The sequence below is a fragment of the Lepus europaeus genome, chromosome 17 (assembly GCF_033115175.1).
Source record: "Lepus europaeus isolate LE1 chromosome 17, mLepTim1.pri, whole genome shotgun sequence".
NCBI classification, from domain to species: Eukaryota; Metazoa; Chordata; class Mammalia; order Lagomorpha; family Leporidae; genus Lepus; species Lepus europaeus.
This window is the reverse complement of record NC_084843.1, coordinates 69,038,347-69,057,557: the sequence shown is the minus strand read 5'-3', so window position 1 is coordinate 69,057,557 and position 19,211 is coordinate 69,038,347. Positions and strand designations below refer to the sequence as shown.

At 40.7% G+C, this 19,211-nt stretch overlaps 1 pseudogene; it reads left to right on the top strand.

The window, feature by feature from the left end:
• Positions 1-4,888: 4,888 nt before the first annotated feature.
• On the top strand, positions 4,889-6,613 carry LOC133775957 (E3 ubiquitin-protein ligase Hakai-like; annotated as a pseudogene).
• Positions 6,614-19,211: the final 12,598 nt, after the last annotated feature.

Below are 19,211 nucleotides of genomic sequence, written 5' to 3'. Positions count from 1 at the left end.
AAGATGGCCCAAGTGCTTGGACCCCTGCACCAACATGGGAGACCAGGAAGAAGCTCCCGGCTCCTGGCTTCAGATTGGCACAGCTCTGGCCGTTGCGGCCATTTGGGGAGTGAACCAATGGAAGGAAGACCTTTCTCTTTGTCTCTCCCTCTCACTGTCTGTAGCTCTACCTCTCAAATAAATAAATAAAATATTTAAAAATAAATATGCAACAAATGCATAGTTTGCATTGCTTCCAAGAAGAATATGTATTTGAGGCATACCAGGATGAAGGCAGCTTCCCCTACTCCCAGTCTGTTGTATAAATCATGATTTACTTCCTCCTGTTTAATAACTTTTAAGATATAAGAAGCAAGAACTATCACATATCAGGAACCTACAATGTGCTAAGCCCTGAGTTGGTGTTTACCTAGAATTTTTTTTATTTATTTAACTCTCCCCGAATCCCTGCAAGGTAAGCCTTTCAGGTAGATACACTAAGTCTAGACCAGTAAGGGAATTCGCATAAAATCACATCCCAAGTGGAAGTTTCAGAATTCAAGCTCAGGCGCCTCATTTTATAACTCATGCCTCTTCTTCCACCCCATACCATCTCTCAAAAGCTTCATTCTATTGGAATTTTGCAATCAATACATGGATCAGTGCATGGCCAAATTAAGGAGGTTACCTGCTGGGGAGACAGCCCATAGTGTCTGCCCCAGTTCAGAAAACCTGTTTTTCTTTTCCCTTCCATTCACCAACTGTGTGACCTTGAACTAGAATGCGGTTTGTCTGCCTCTCTCAATAATTGGATTATTTCTAATGTCTTTCTGAAGCTAGCATTCTATGAGTCCTATATATAAGTAGATGAAGCTCTTTGAATAAGTTAGTATATTGGAAATCAAGACACAATTCTTTCTGACTCTTCCTATGATATCCCTCCCTTAGAGAACTCAATTTCCAGGCACTAGTGTTCTCATCACCATAGGCATTACTGCCTTGACAATGCCATTTCATTCACCTTTAGAATTTAAAACTCGTCTACCATGAGTGCATTACGAAAATCACTCACAGGCAAAGGTTAAAAAGTGGCTGCTGCATATAATGAATTTCTGAAGGGTATTCAGTGCCTGCTCCTTCGAATATGGGCACCACTTCTCAACAATAAAGGGACGAGAATAATTGGAAGCAGAGTCCTTAAAACACACACCTCATATTCATCCCTCATCTTTGCAGCAGTCCTGTCACAATGGAACAAGCGCCTTTTCATGCTTACAGAAAACTCATTTAGCTTCTTCATTCAGATTTGATCTTAAGAAGAAGAAACGATTAATGGCATTTTGGTGCCAACTGGAGCCCTCACTTGCTCTTTTTGTTGCTAAGGTGTGAGGGCACCCTAGGCAAGGATGGAAGAAATTTGAGGTACCCATTTTTCTTTTATCTGCTATCCATTTCCCACTAAAATTTAAGCCATTTTCAATTTTCTTCATCCTGAGTTTCTATGGCAGTAGCATCTTCCATTGCCAAGCTCATTATCATCGCTGACAAACATTTCCAGGGAAAAGTATCTCACCATATCTCTTGCAGCATTTTTTTCTGAAGATATCTTTGAGGACATGGATCCTGTGAAAGGCTAAGGGGGAAAATGTAACCTGAATGTGATAGAATTAGCACTGAACACAAACACAACTCTACCATATATTTTCTATAGCCATGGGGATGCATACAGATTCACTGGGACATATCTGGAAGGAGAATCAACAAAATAATTGGACTTTTCTCTGAGGAGTCGAATGAGCTCATGAGGGGAGGGAACTATGACGGCCAGGCAGACAGAGGGGAGGGATATAAGGGGACTATAGTCTGGTTCAAAATGTTTCAATATTTTCTTAAAATGATATTTTTTTAACTTTTATTTAATGCATATAAATTTCCAAAGTACAGCTTATGGATTACAATGGCTTCCCCCCTCCCATAACTTCCCTCCCACCCACAACCCTCCCCTTTCCCGCTCCCTCTCCCCTTCCATTCACATCAAGATTCATTTTCAATTCTCTTTATATACAGAAGATCAGTTCAGTATATATAAAGTAAAGATTTCAACAGTTTGCACTCACATAGAAACACAAAGTGAAAAAATACTGTTGGAGTACTAGTTGTAGCATTAAATAACAGTGTACAGCACATTAAAGACAGAGATCCTACATGATATTTTTAAAAAATTGATTAATTCTCTATGCAATTTCCAATTTAACACCAGTTTTTTTTTCATTTTCAATTATCTTTATATACAGAAGATCAATTCAGTATATACTAAGTAAAGATTTCAACAGTTTGCACCCACACAGAAACACAAAGTGTAAAATACTGTTTCAGTACTAGTTATAGCATCACTTCACATTGGACAACACATTAAGGACAGAGATCCTACATGACGAGTAAGTACACAGTGACTCCTGTTGTTGATTTAACAATTTGACACTCTTGTTTATGGTGTCAGTAATCTCCCTAGACTCTAGTTGTGAGTTGCCAAGGCTATGGAAGCCTTTAGGGTTCGCTGACTTTGATCTTATTCTGATAGGGTCATAGTCAAAGTGGAAGTTCTCTCCTCCCTTCAGAGAAAGGTACCTCCTACTTTGATGGCCTATTCTTTCCACTGGGATCTCACTCACAGAGATCTTTCATTTTTTTTTGTTTGTTTTTTGTTTTGTTTTGTTTTTTGCCAGAGTGTTTTGGCTTTCCATGCCTAAAATACTCTCATGGGCTCTTCAGCCAGATCTGAATGCCTTAAGGGCTGATTCTGAGGCCAGGGTGCTATTTAGGACATCTGCCATTCTATGAGTCTGCTGTGTCTCCCACTTCCCATGTTGATCTTTCTCTCCCTTTTTGATTCTATCAGTTAGTATTAGCAGACACTAGTCTTGTTTATGTGATCCCTTTGACTCGTAGACCTATCAGTCATCAATTGTGAACAGAAATTGATCAAATGGACTAGTGAGATTGCATTGGTACATGCCACCTTGATGGGATTGTATTGGAATCCCCTGGCACATTTCTAACTCCACCATTTGGGACAAGTCCAATTAAGCATGTCCCAAATTGCACATCTGCTCCCTCTCTTTTCCCAGCTCAATTCACAATAGCTAAGACCTGGAACCAACCCAAATGCCCATCAACAGTAGACTGGATAAAGAAATTATGGGACATGTACTCTATAGAATATTATACAGAAAAAAAAAAAACACCACACAATGAAACCCAGTCATTTGCACAAGATGGAGCAATCTGGAAAACATCATGCTGAGTGAATTAAGCCAGTCCCAAAGAGACAAATATCATTTGTTTTCCCTGATCAGCGACAACTAACTGAGCACCAAAGGGGAAACCTGTTGAAGTGAAATGGACACTATAAGAAACAATGACCTGATCAGCTCTTGTCCTGACTGTTGATGTACAATGTAATACTTTATCCTTTTTAGTATTTTTTGTTGTTGTTGTTATTCTAGTACTAGTGGTTGAACTCTGTAATTAACACACAATTATTCTTTGGTGTTTAAATTTTAACTGAAAAGTGATCCCTGTTAAATATAAGAGTGGGAAAAAGAGAGGGAGCAGATGTACAATTTGGGACATGCTCAATCAGACTTGTCCCAAATGGTGGAGTTAAAATGACATTTTATGGGCAAGTCTTTGGGCAGTTATATGCCAATCAGGATGCCTACATCACACAGTGGAGTAACTGGGTTTAATCTCCAGCTCCAGCACCTGATTCCAAACTCCCTGCTAACATGAATCCTGGGAAGCAGTGGTGATGACTCAAGTAACTTGATTCCTGCCACCCACATTAGAGACCTGGGTTAAGTTCCTGGCTCAGTAACCTGACCTTAAGAGAGCCCTGAGAGAGACAGAGGAAGAGAGAGGAAGAGAGAGAGAGAGAGGAAGAAAGAGAGCTTTCTCTCTCAGTGTTCTATCCCTCTCCCTCCCTACATTCCTCCCTCTCAAGTAAATAAATGAATAAATAAATTAAGCATATTTTTACTCTACTAAATAAATTTAAAGAAAATTCAAGGCATCTACTCTTCTCCTTCGCTCACAATGGTCAGGATCTTTCTTCCCTTTCTGCAGCCCTGGTACCCTTGGAGAAGTTTCCTCAGTTATCTGCAAGGGGATGCGGGGCCATTTCTACCCCACACTCTGTCAGGAAAGCCAGACTAGCAACACCCAAGGAAAATTCAATGACCACTTTACTTCACATTTGGAATAATAGAATATAAATGGGACAGGTTCAAAATCAGATGTAGGCCAAGTCAGGAATGGTTTGGTCTAGCCACCCTGTGCCGTGTATAGTCAGCAGAAGTGTAGGATCCTGCACCCCTACATCCAGGTTTCCTGTAGAGACAGTCCTGGAATTGGCAAGAGCACCCAGCAGTCCTGACTCTGCTGTCACTGCCTTCTTCCTCATATACCACCTTTCAACACTCCCCCTGACCCTCATACCCTAAGCCGGTCTCTTGTTCTTCCCTAACCCATCAAAATCCAGCATCACTGAAGAGAGGCTATTAAAAATTTTAAGTAGGGGCCAGCATTGTGGCACCTGTGATGCCAGCATCCCATATGAGCACCTGACCAGAGTGTAGGATGTTCCATTTCTAATCCAGCTCCCTGCTAATGCACCTGGGAAGACAGTGGATGGTGGCTCAAGTGCTTAGGCCTTGCCAGATGGAGTTCCTGGCTCCTGACTTTGTTGTAGCCATTTGGGGAATGAATCAGCAGTTGGAAGACCTCTCTCTCCTCGCTCTCTCTCTCCAACTCTGCCTTAATATGAGTAAACAAAACTTTTAAAGTATAGTTTACATGAGCATCAAAAACTATGAAACACTTCCCCAAAAGAAAGTGACAAACAGAGCCGAATCATGGATCACACTGACAATGAGTTACAAGGCACTAATAGTTCTGGATCGCTGGGTGGTCTCGATGTTCGCAGACGAATTCCTATAAAGCTCATTTCCAAACAAGCCAACAAAGCTAAACCTGCACCTCGAACTCAGAGGACTATAAACAGGATGCCTGCAAAGGCTGCACCTGGATTTGATTATAATGAAGAGGAACGATATGACTGTAAAGGGGGTGAACTGTTTGGAAATCAGCGAAGGTTTCCCGGACACCTTTTTTGGGACTTTCAGATAAACATCTTAGGTGAAAAGGATGATACACCAGTTCACTTCTGTGACAAGTGTGGATTACCTATTAAAATCTATGGATGAATGATTCCATGCAAGCATGTTTTTTGTTATGACTGCTATTTTACATAAAAAAGGGAGATAAGATGTGTCCATGCTGTAGTGGTCCTGTGCAGCGAATTGAGCAGTGCACACGAGGTTCTCTCTTCATGTGTAGCATTGTTCAAGGGTGCAAGAGAACGTATTTGTCACAGAGAGACTTACAGGTTCATATCAACCATCGCCATATGAGAGCTGGAAAACCTGTTAACTCGAGCTTCACTGGAAAACGCTCATCCTCCTATTGCCCCACCACCAGCTGAAATCCCTGACTGCTTTATAATGCCACCAGACAAGCACCACATGAGCCACATCCCGCCAAAGCAGCACATCATGATGCCACCACCTCCTTTGCAACATGTGCCCCATGAGCACTATAATCAGCCTCACAAGGATATCCGTGCTCCTCCAGCAGAATTGTCCATGGCTCCACCTCCACCTCGTTTGGTCAGTCAGGAAACCTTTCGTATTTCAACAAGAAAACACAGCAATTTAATAACTGTCCCTATTCAGGATGACTCAAGTTCAGGTGCTAGAGAACCACCACCTCCTGCCCCAGCACCTGCTCACCATCATCCTGAATATCAGGGTCAACCAGTGGTATCGCACCCTCATCATATTATGCCTCCACAGCAACATTACGCACCACCCCACCTCCTCCACCACCAATAAGCCATCCAATGCCACATCCTCCCCAGGCCGCAGGTACTCCTCACTTGGTATATAGCCAAGCTCCACCTCCACCAATGACCTCTGCTCCACCACCAATCACCCCTCTCCCTGGACATATTATTGCCCAGATGCCACCTTATATGAACCATCCTCCTCCAGGACCTCCCCCACCTCAGCATGGTGGCCCGCCTGTAACTAGTCCTCCTCCTCACCATTACAATCCTAACTCTTTACCCCAGTTCACTGAAGATCAAGGAACTCTGAGTCCTCCATTCACACAGCCAGGGGGAATGAGTCCTGGTATATGGCCTGCACCAAGAGGGCCACCTGCTCCTCCATGAATGCAGGGTCCGCCTTCTCAAACCCCACTTCCTGGACCACATCATCCAGATCAGACAAGATACAGACCGTATTACCAATGATAATAGTATTTTGAACTGAAGATAACGATAAGGAAAAAAAAAAAACTTCTGTATAGTTAATCTTTTAATTAAGCTCTGACTGTTTGGGGAAGGAACAGTACCTCTTACTGAGGCTATAAAACACGTAGGGTCTGGTCTCTTGAAATGGTTTTAAATCTTGACCTTAGGATTGATTTCAAGTACTATACTGTAGTACAAATAAGTGGCTCAGTTGAGCATAGCTGTATTTTAACATCTTTGTTCCCTGAGTGTGGTAAATTGACCCAGAGGTGACCATTTGTAAAAAATTTGAAAAAAAAATTTGCATTGTTTCACTTTCAAAAGTACTGCTTTTGTTAAACCCAATGTTTAATTTTCCTTGTGATACATTTTGTTAACCTGTATAAAAGGATTAAATTTCAATATGGTTGTAAAAAAAAAAAAAAAAGAAAGTGACAAACATTTATCATTTTTAAGTGATCTAAAAAGTAGTTGTGGGTATTCAGTGTTTGAGCAAAAGAGGTTTCAGAAATGACCATGAGAATAGAATTCTTAATAACAAACAAAAATGATAAAGCTGTATTCTTCAAATAACAGAAATGTCATGGAAACCATCTACTTAATGAATATTTTTGGACAATCACCTGCAAAATCTCAGTCGGCGAACTCAAAAGGATTCCATAGCCTTGGCAACTCATGACTAGAGCCTAGGGAGATTACTGACGCCATAAACAAGAGTGTCAAATTGTTAATTCAACAACAGGAGTCACTGTGCACTTACTTCTCATGTGGGATCTGTCCTTAATGTGTTGTCCAATGTGAAGTAATGTTATAACTAGTACTGAAACAGTATTTTACACTTTGTGTTTCTGTGTGGGTGCAAACTGATGCAATCTTTACTTAATATATACTAAATCGATCTTCTGTATATAAAGAGAATTGAAAATGAATCTTGATGTGAATGGAATGGGAGAGGGAGCGGGAGATGGGAGGGGTGCGAGTGGGAGGGAAATTATGGGGGGGAAGCCATTGTAATCTGTAAACTGTACTTTGGAAATTTATATTTACTAAATAAAAAAAAAAGAAAGTCATAGCCAGCAGTTGGCAAAAAAAAAAAAAAAAAAGAAAGAAAGAAAGAAAGAAAAACAAGTTTAATATTTAAATCAGTCTGAGAATCATTAACAAAAATAATGGGAAATACACCTGAAACAAAATAATAAATAAGTGAGACAGAAAACATTATTACATTTTTATAGATTTAACACCATAGGAAATCAGTTGGAAATTATTTAAACTCTATTTAAGCTGAAAAGTTTCTATATCTAAGTCTATTGAGCAAATTGAAATGACTTCTCCGTTAAGTGTTACCTGCAGTTAAATAAAAAACACCGTCAGGTCCATGGTAACCCGGGGCACAGGGCGGAAGCACCCTCAACACGTCCACCACAACTCGTCCCCATAGGCTTATCTCACAAAAACGGCTTCCACAGTTCCAAATCGGTGCCTGCTTCTACATTCCGCCAAAACTACACTGTTTCTTTCCAAGTTGTCCTTTGAATAGAGTATTTTAAATACATGTGCCAATGTGAAGTTTTCTTTAAATGATCTGAGAACTGTGACGAGACACCTCGCCCATTGTGAACTGTTCCACCTTGCAGCAGGAATAGAGGACATTGTAAGGACTCAAATGTATACATATCAAAGCTTCAGAAGAGAAATCAAAACACAAACAAGAGCTTTCTCAAAAAGTGAAGCTCAAATATACCATTTTAACTGCAATTTAGGAAATTATTTTAGAATGTTTCAATAAAACAAGTGATAAAACACAGTGTCCTGAACTAGAGCCATATCATGGTCACCTCTTGTCTACTTTGTATTTTTTTAAAGATTTATTTATTTGAAAGGCAGAATTACAGAGAGGCAGAAGCAGAGAGAGAGAGAGAGAGAGAGATAGAGAGAGAGAGAGAGAGAGAGAGGTCTTCAAACCACTGGTTCACTCTCCAATTGGCTGCAACAGCCAGAGCTGAGCCAATCCGAAGCCAGCAGCCAGGAGCTTCTTCCTCCGGGTCTCCCCTATGCGTGCAGAGTCCCAAGGACTTGGGCCATCTTCCACTGCTTTCCCAGGCCATAGCAGAGAGCTGGATCAGAAGAGGAGCAGCCGCGACTCCAACCGGCACCCGTATGGGATGCCCATGCTGCAGGCTGGGGCTTTAACTCACTGTACCACAGTGCTGGCCCCACCCTGTATTTGTTATTTTAAAACTGAATAAAAATTTTTGATGAAATGTTATTGAAATATTCAACAGAGGTGATAAAGATGAGTGATGAAATCAATAAACAGTATTCTGACTTCAAAGAAAGCAAACAGTAGCCAAAAAAAAAAAAAAAAAAAAAACTATAGCAGAATGTGAAATGATTAAGAGAGAGACATCCTAAGCTTCAGTTAAAAGTGAGAATGGATTTTGAGGTAGCTTGAAAATGCCATTAATGAAAGAGTGAAATATCTGAATACATTAAAAAAAGATCTAAATTTCTTGCTAGTTTGACACAAAACACCTACATCAACTAAGGTAATATAAAGTTAATTTCATGCCACTACAACCTGGATTTCAATAACAAACAAGTTAATGTGGATCATTCATTTAAAATTTATTTAAAATAAGCCATTGCCCAAAACAATTTAATGCCCTGAAATTGTATAGCTCATACATAAAAGAAACTTGGGAGAGAACTGCCCAGACTTGATGACAAACCTTAAAATGTTCATGGCGTTACCAGTAATGAGTTATAAATCTTAAAGGAATTTTTCTAAGCCATCAATAATAACATAAATTTCTATCATCCCACTATAGTGGATGTGAAATCATTTTTATGTTCTCCATATAGAAAACTACATTACAAAATCATTGTCGGATAAAGAGGCTATCAAAGCAGCCCAAAAGAGTAGGGAAAAGAGGATTCTCTATCTGGGGAGGGCATTGTAGCACAGCAGGTTAAGCCACTGCCTTTGATACCAATAGCCTGTATCAGAGTCCAAGCAGCTCCACTTCTGATCCACCTCCCTGCTAATGCACCTTGAAAGGCAGCAGATGATGGCTCCAATGCTTCTTCCCTGCCACCCACATGGAACACCCAGATGGAGCTCCAGGCTTCTGGGTTTAGCCTGGCCCAACTGCGGCTCTTGCAGCCATTTGGGGAGTGAATCAGTGGATGGAAGATCTCTCTCTCTCCTCTCTCTGTCCCCCTTCTTTCCCCATACCTATCACTCTGCCTTTCAGATAAATAAATCTTTTTTTTAAGTGATTCTCTGTCAAGTCATTAATACATAAAATGTATCATTTTTCTTGATTTTTTGATGTTTCTGATATTTGTTAGCTTTTTAAATTCAGAATCCTTTGTGACTTGTCTCTTCAAATGCATATGCATGATTGTACCTAGTTGAATATTTTAATTATTAATTTTTTCCCATTAGTAAGTGTCCCAACCTCAAGTTGTTTAAGTGTCAAATCCCAAAACATATACTTATCCTGCACCAAAAGGAGGTGAAAGTCAGAACTGGGAATTGCAGAAAAGGCGAGTACTGGTGATGATTTCTTGGGGATATTTTAACCCCTTCTCACTGGAAACCAAAACAGGACTTTGCACACCTCAAGGGGCAACTTTGGGTATTTCTGGCTCATATGAGGTACTGGGGTCTTGGTTTTTCTGGGAGATTGTCCCCTCATAGACTTTCCAACATGGATGGGTACTGGGCTTCTCTCCCTCACCAAGCAAGTGCAAAAACAGCCACTGAGTTTGGTAAAAACAGCAGGACAACAGCTAGAACTTTGGTGCACCCTTGACTTCCCAGAGTGGTCACCTGCACTGGGATTTGCCCTAGAAATTCTTTACTGTCTTGCATTCTTGCATAACAACTTTCTATCCAGTACTGCTAAATGTCTTTAGTGGCACAGTCTGAAGAATTATCCAGCCATAGCAGAGCTTTATTTACCCATATTACACCAGGTTTAGGAAGCCCTGTAACACATTAGGCATATTTTCGCAATAAAAATAATTTAGTTAGACAACATAGTTTTTTAACAACAACAAAACAAATGCCCTCAAACACCATCCTCATTCTTTGTTTCCCTTTCATTCTCGAAATGATAAGCTAAGTAAAGTTTCAAACTATGCTTTCTCTTTGGCTTTTCTTCTCAGTGTTAAAGCATTTGCTCATACCATTAAAAATGAGCCAGTATTGTGCTGTGGTGGGTTAAGCTACTGCTTGTGACACCAGCATCCCAACTCAGAGTGCCAAAACCTGGGCACCCGGAATGAGTCCTGACTCTTAGATAACAAACCAGCAAATGAAGGATATCTCTCTCTCCCTCTCTCTCTCTCTCTGTGGCTCTGTCTTTCAAATAAAAAAACATTTAAAACCTGCTTAATAAACATTGTAGTGGGGCCGGCTCTGTGGCGCAGTGGGTTAAAGCCCTGGCCTGAAACACTGGCATCCCATATGGACGCGATTCTAGTCCCAGCTGCTCCTCTTCCGATCCAACTCTGCTATGGCCTGGGAAAGCAGTAGAAGGTGGCCCAAGTCCTTGTGCCCCTGCACCCACGTGGGAAACCCAGAAGAGGCTGCCGGCTCCTGGCTTCGGATAGGTGCAGCTCCAGCCATTGCGGCCATCTGGGGAGTGAACCAGAGAATGGAAGACCCCTTTCTCTGTCTCTACCTCTCTCCATAACTCTTTCAAATAAATAAAATAAATCTTAAAAAAAAAATTGTAGTTAGTTGTGCCATACAAGTATATGAACTGTTCTAAATTATACTGTAATATGTTGTGTAATTCAGTTAATTAAAAAATACGGTCTGAAAATAAATAAAATATGATGCGTTTTACTTAGGCCTTCCACTCCGTGAAGTTAACTCCATGAGGCAGATTCACTTTCTGCACTGAAAGGCTGTTTAGGGAATATGGTTTAAAGACAATCTCTTCTTCCCTGGCTCCAATTCTCTCTTCTTCCTCCTCTCTTAACCAGGCAGCTTTGGACTGCGTCTGTCTCCTGAAAGCTTTGACAGTGCTACCTGAACAAGCAGCAAATGGGGTGACCCTAGAATGGACCAGAACTCAGAGCTTCTTCCATTTACTTCTTTGAAGATCCTCTCATTGGAAGAATTCCTGCCATCTAGTTTTTAATATAGAAATGGATACCTGAGTTTAAAAGGGAGAATGAATCCCATTTCAGTCCCTCCTCTCACTCCCAAATCCATGGAAATGACAGCAAAGATGTAGAGAAAGGCCTTAACCTGTTACTGCTCTGGAAATAAACCAGGGACTCACAAGTAGACTCAGATCCTTTGATGAATTTTTATAGGCAGGAAAGGGAAGGGTAGGGGATCAAAGAGCAAGCCAGAGAGTGGGAGGCTGTGGTCCAGATCACAGGGAGAAGGCCAAAGGGGCTCTGTGCTACTCTGCCGTCAACACCTCTAGAGTGCATGGGGCACACCTGGTATTTATCTCCTGTCCTCATATGCACAGGAAGACTGGGGACAGCTAATCCTTGTCTCCATGCTGAAGTCTAAAATCTCCTCTCTAATGAAATTGTACAACCTGCCTGAAGAGAGCCAGTGTTCCAAGTGTGGGTATTGGTGCCCCAGGGAAATCCCTGTTAGCTTTGAGAGAAGAAACCTGCCTACCTGCTTCTCAAACACGCAACCTGAACTAAACCTGCTAGTTGATACACACATCCTAACAATTTGTTTGATTAATGAGCACTACTTTATGACATACACCCAAATGTTGTGGCTTCAAATATTAACCATCTTATTCTATCTTCATAATTATTGGCTTGGAAATTTAGGCAGAGCTCAGCTGCACAATGTTTCTGCCGCACACAGCCTTAACTGGGGTCACTTGCTGATGTTCAGAAGAGAGATGGCTGGTCTAGAAGATTCAAGGTGGCATCATTCAGTTGTCTGAAAACTTGGCAGGCAGGACAAGAAGTCTGGACTCTGTTGGAAAGCCCACTGGAGCGCACAACACGTAACCTTTCCATCAGAAATTCCATCAAGTATGTTCTAAGAAACACAAAAAGGAAGCCCCCCAGACCGTCCAGGCTTGTCCATCAGTCTGTCGAGAACTGGTCCATCATTTCATCTACCACATTCTCTTGGTCAAGCAGGAGAAATCCATCCAGGATCAGGAGAACGAGACATAAACCCTGCCTTGCATACTAGTGGAGGTGGGAAACACAAAACTAAATAAAAATAAACCACTAAATATACAAGAAGATTTGATTTTTAAAGAAAAATAAAGCAGTCAAAGGGGATAGGAAGTACTAGGAAAATGGCAGGGATGCTGTTTGTACAGGGAGCACACGGGGGGTTCACCATTTGTATGACTTTGGAATAGGGACCTGCAGGAAGGGACATGTGGGTTTTGGCTTCTATTTGTAGTAAAATGAGAACACTTTGGAGGGTTTTCAGCAGAGAGTTAACAGGATCTGATCTGAATTTTAAAGGGATACTCTGAGTGCTAAAGGTAAGGTGTTTAGGGAAATAGACACACTAAATAGGGGACTACTTCAATAATCTAGACCAGAAATCACAGTGCCTTAGATAAACTATGAATATTTTAGGAAGGGGCAAATTCTATAAAGAAACTTTGTAGATATAGACATACCAACAAACAAACTTCAAGGAATTAAATTTTTCATTTTACACCACAGCAAATCTATAGCTTGTGAGTTATTGGGAAGAAACTAATGATATAAGCCAATAAATAATATTTCTTCTTATTGAACCATAACTTACAAGTCTTGGGTGTGCAAGTCTTGGGTGAAACATTAATTTCCCTCAAAAACAACCACTATTCCGAAGCTGGAGCTGTGGCATAGCAGCTTAAGCCACTGACTACAATGCTGGCACACCACATGGGTACCAGCTGCTCTACTTCTGATAAAACTCCCTGCTAATAGCCTGGATAAACAGCAGAAAATGGCCCAAGTGCTTGGGCCCCTGCACCTAAGTGGGAGACCAGATGAAGCCCCTGGATCTTGGGTCTGGTGGCCATTTAGAGAGTGAACCAAGAGATGGAAGAGCTGTAACTCTTCATCTCTCCCTCTCTCTGTGTAACGCTGCCTTTCAAAAAAAAATAAATAAACAATTTTTTTAAAAAAGAAATAACCACTATTCTGACTTCCATTCCTAATGATTTGTCTTGTTTATACAATTTATAGAAACAGAAAAATTATATTATGTATACATATCTTCCTGGTATATTTTGCAACATACAAGGGATCGTCAAAATGATCATGAAATAGATGTATTATGAAAAATCTATGCATGGATTCTTTAAAAATGACCAAAATAAGCTTATCATTTAACTCCTTAGCTTTCTAAAGAACCCACGTATTCAAATTTCCTGAATATGTTTTATTCAGGTTACTTCCACCCTGTAAATTTTTCTACTTTCTGGATTACTTAAATTTAGTATAAATAATAATTGAATCTTTGACAAATCCTAACTTCATTCTTTCACATGTTGTTTTTCATTATCTATTGGGAAAGGAAGTGAAAGGAGAGGTTTTTTTTTAACTTTTATTTAATGCATATAAATTTCCAAAGTACAGCTTATAGATTACAATGGCTTTCCCCCCATAACTTCCCTCCCACCCGCAACCCTCCCCTTTCCTGCTCCCTCTCCCCTTCCATTCACATCAAGATTCATTTTCAATTTTCTTTATATACAGAAGATCAGTTTAGTATGTATTAAGTAAAGATTTCAAGAGTTTGCACCCACATAGAAACACAAAGTGAAAAATACTGTTTGAGTACTAGTTATAGCATTAAATCACAATGTACAGCACATTAAGGACAGAGATCCTACATGAGGAGTAAGTGCACAGTGACTCCTGTTGTTGACTTAACAAATTGACACTCTAGTTTATGGCGCCAGTAACCACCCTAGGCTGTCGTCATGAGTTGCCAAGGCTATGGAAGCCTTTTGAGTTCACCAACTCTTATTATATTTAGACAAGGTCATAGTCAAAGTAGAAGTTCTCTCCTCCCTTCAGAAAAAGGTACCTCCTTCTTTGATGACCTGTTCTTTCCACTGGGATCTCACTCGCGGAGATCTTTCATTTAGGTTTTTTGTTTTTTGTGTTTTGTGGTTTTTATGCCAGAGTGTTTGGGCTTTCCATGCCTAAAATACTCTCATGGGCTCTTCAGCCAGATCCAAATGCCTTAAGGGCTGATTCTGAGGCCAGAATGCTGTTTAGGACATCTGCCATTCTATGAGTCTGCTGTGTATCCCGCTTCTCATGTTGGATCATTCTCTCCCTTTTTTATTCTATCAGTTAGTATTTTCAGACACTAGTCTTGTTTATGTGATCCCTTTGATTCTTAGTCCTATTATTATGATCAATTGTGAACAGAAATTGATCAAATGGACTAGTGAGATGGCATTGATACATGCAGCATTGATGGGATTGAATTGGAATCCTCTGGTATGTTTCTAACTCTACCATTTGGGGCAAGTCAGCTTGAGCATGTCCCAAATTGTACATCTCTTCCCTCTCTTATTCCCACTCTTATATTTAATCGGGATCACTTTTCAGTTAAGTTTCAACACTTAAGAATAACTGTGTATTAATTATAGAATTAAACCAATAGTATTAAGTTGAACAGAGAAAAAAATACTAAGAGGGATAACGTATTAAGTTGTTCATCAACAGTCAGGGCAAGGGCTGATCAAGTCACAGTTTCTCATAGTGTCCATTTCACTTTAATAGGTTTCCTTTTTGGTGCTCGGTTAGTTGTCACCGATCAGGGAGAACATATGACATTTGTCCCTTTGGGACTGGCTTATTTCACTCAGCATAATGTTTTCCAGATTCCTCCTCCATTTTGTTGCAAATGACGGATTTCATTGTTTTTTACTGCTGTATAGTATTCTATAGAGTACATATCCCATAATTTCTTTATCCAGTCTACTGTTGATGGGCATTTAGGTTGATTCCAGGTCTTAGCTATTGTGAATTGAGCAGCAATAAACATTAAGGTGCAGACCACTTTTTTGTTTGCCAATTTAATTTCCTTTAGGTAAATTCCAAGGAGTGGAATGGCTGGGTTGTATGGTAGGGTTATGTTCAGGTTTCTGAGGAATCTCCAGACTGACTTCCATAGTGGCTTAACCAGTTTGCATTCCCACCAACAGTGGGTTAGTGTCCCTTTCCCCCCACATCCTCGCCAGCATCTGTTGTTGGTGGATTTCTGAATGTGAGCCATTCTCACCAAGGTGAGGTGAAACCTCATTGTGGTTTTGATTTGCATTTCCCTGATTGCTAGTGATCCTGAACATTTTTTCATGTTCCTGTTGGCCATTTGGATGCTGTGGGATTGTATAAATAATCAAAAGATGTCCCAATAGCCTAAATGAAAAGAAATAACTAAGTGGCATAAATCATCTTGCAAATAAAAACGTAAGATACAGAGAGCTGATTAAGCAACTAAATAAAAACACTATTTTTTCTAAGTCTCTTATTCAATGGAATTTTTATACCCACAGATGTTCAGAAGATATAAAAATATATTTCCCTATTTGATGAAATTGCTACAAGTCCAAATATGCAAATCTGCCCACAGCATGAATTAAAGTTTAAAAAATGGTCTTTCTCTAGTGTTAGTAGAATAGTGCTTTTACCTGAATAAGACAATGCTTTTCAGGGCCAGCGCTGTGGCATAGCAGGTAAAGTCTGCGCCTACAGGCCAGCATCCCATATGGGTGCCAGTTTGAGTCACGGCTGCTCCACTTCTGATCCAGCTCTCTGCTACGGCCTGGGAAAGCAGAAGATGGCCCAAGTCCTTGGGCCCTTGCACCCTCATGGGAGACCCAGAAGAAGGTCCTGGCTCCTGGCTTCAGATCAGCACAGCTTCAACCATTGTGGTCAATTGGGGAGTGAACCATTGGATGGAAGGCCGACCTCTCTCTCTTTCTCTCTCTCTGTCTCTCCTTCTCCCTCTGTGTAACTCTTTCAGGTAAATAAATAATCTTTTAAAAAAAGACACTGCTTTTCTTCTGTGTTCTGTCATGTAAAATCCAAAGCCCTTGTAAATACATACACAGGGACTTCAAAAAAGTTCATGAGAAAAATAGAATTAAAAGATAAGTTTACTTTGATGCAAGTGATTTTTTAAATCTATGCATAGATTTTTTTCATGATACACATTTTCTATGAACTTTTTGAAGACCTACATATACATAGATTTCAAAACTTATCTTTTAATTGCATTTTTTTAGAAATCTTTTTCTCACAAGGAACAAACTTTGGGAGAAATGTCAACAGTTACATTAGAGACCTGTTATCTTGAAGACACCCATTTATAATCCCAATGGAAATGTTAAGTAATGAGCTGGGAATACAGATGGGTCTGGAGGAAGAGGGAGAAAGACCCAGGCAGAAGATATAATTCTTGGAGTCTCTGGCTTTAATACATTTAATGCCATGGGACAGGTAAGATTATCTAATGATTTAATGCATATAAACAACTCCATTGACCAGTCCTGGGATTGACTCACAGAGCAGTGTTTAGGAGTTAGGGAAATTAGATGAAAGAGCACAAAAAAGACTGAAAAGAGCAGTTTTTGAGGTGAGAGGGGAACAGAAGGCTAGGAAAAGGATTTCTAAGAGGATATTTACCTGTTTTGACGGGTCAGGTAAAAATGTAGACGTGGATTGGGCATTGGAGATCTTTGTGAGAGCGTTGAGACTGGAAGGTTATAGTAAACTGATTTAGAGTGAGTTTAAGAGAATTGAGGGGGGCCAACACTGTGGCGGACTGTGTTGGGCCACCATCTGACACACTGATGTCCCGTATGGATACCTATTTGAGTCCTGACTGCCTCACTTTGGATCCAGCCCCCTACTAATGCTCTTGAGAAACCAGCAGAAGATGGCCCAAATAGCTAAGCCCCTGCCATCTACCTGGGAGCCCTGGATAGAGCGCCAGGTACCCAGCTTCAGCCTGGCCCAGCCCCAGTGGTTGCAGCCATTTGAGGGGTGAACCTGCAGATGAAAGATTTTCTTTCTCTCTCTCCCTCTCTCTCTCCCTGCACCTCTGTCTTTCATATAAATAAGTCAATCATTTTAGGAAGGAAGGAAGGAAGGAAGGAAGGAAGGAAGGAAGGAAGGAAGGGAGGGAGGAAGAAAGGGAGGGAGGAGGAAAGGGAGGGAGGGAGGGAGGGAGGAAGGAAGGAAAGAAGGAAGGAAGGAAGGAAGGAAGGAAGGAAGGAAGGAAGGAAGGAAGGAAGGAAGAGAGGGAGGAAAATAGAACTGAAGAAAAATTAGACAATGGGAATAGACAACTCTTTCTAGAGGTTTTCTGCAAATAGGAAAAAATGCATGATGAGAATGCAAACACCAATGCAAGTGAGGAGTTGCATATGGTTAGAAGTTTTGTGGAATCTCTTTAACTTACTCATCCTTCTTGGTATCATTTGCTTCATGAAGATGAAGCTGAGCCCATACAACTAATGCCTTTAATGTAGATTCTATCTGACCCCGGTGTCTCCCCCTTAGCTTGTGTTTTCTTCTGTAAAGACCACTTCTTAAAGTTATGGGAGCGACACAATTGCCCCTGCAGTCAACATAGTTACTATCTCAATGCCAGCCACTGTTCTGTAAGCTTTTACAGCAACTTATAGGTCCCAGTATCTCTTCCTGAGCTTGCAATTCCTCTCTCTCCTTTCTAAAGATAAACTCACTAAATTAAGGGACTGGTACACAGGTTGGATTGGCCCCACAGGACTCCAGATTGCAAGCCTTAAAATTCATTTATTGCCCCTATAGCTAACATCATGGTGCTACGCTTTAATTGAGATGTTTTTCAGGAACTTCAAGCACTGTTCAAAACAAAGTAATAACCAACTTGCCCATAGGTCCCAGATGGCTGGAGCCCACACTGAGCAGAACAAGCTGACCTCCCATCATTGACCAATCAAAAGCAGGACACAAGTGCTAGGGACCCCACACGAGCTGATCACATAATATTCAACATACACACACACACACATTTTATAAGGTTTTCTCTGTCGTTAGTCCTTCAGGGATCCCAGGAGATTAAATGATACCTGCCTACCTCTTTGCTCCACCCTCTGCAACAAATAGGTACTGTCTTTCATCACACTGGTGTCAGTGATTGGCTTACTGTGCACGAGGTAAGCAGACATAGTTTTGGGAGTTTATGGAAATTCCTTCAATCAATTTTGGGAGAGTTTGATAGCTAAAAGAGAGAGAAAATATAGGAAGGGAAAGGGCAGAAGAGAAAGTAAGAAATATCCATCTGAGTTAGTAGGAATGAAAATAAGTCTGAAAAATACGACGCAATCACCGGGCAGCCTTAAATGTGCACCTGCGATTACTCATCAATACTGCAAAAGAGGGCGGTCAGCAGAGTTGTACGTTTTACCTGTGCCATTTTCAGCTGTGGATGCAGTCCTGGGAGCAGTTTCATCCGTGGTCTCACCGAGTGGTAGGGCAAACTGAAAGGGTTCAAGAATTGAGGGTGTATGCAAGAAAATGATTAAATGATCACAAGAATTTAAACATAGGTCACAAAGAAGAGTAAGACATGAAAATGATAAAAGAATCAAGGTCTGGGTGGAGACAGAGATTATTAATGTCAGGCACTAAAAGAAATGAAGAGGAAAGATGGTGAGAGGGTTGTCGGATCCTTGAAATTGATGCTGGGAGAGATAGTGTTTCAGGACAAGATCAAGACTAGCCATAAAAGTGTATGCCAAGGTAAGCAAAAGGACAAGGTCCCTAAAAAAGAGTTAAAGGGACCACAAGTCCAGGGAATTAGAAGGATCATCCACGGGTGTATTTCCATCACAAA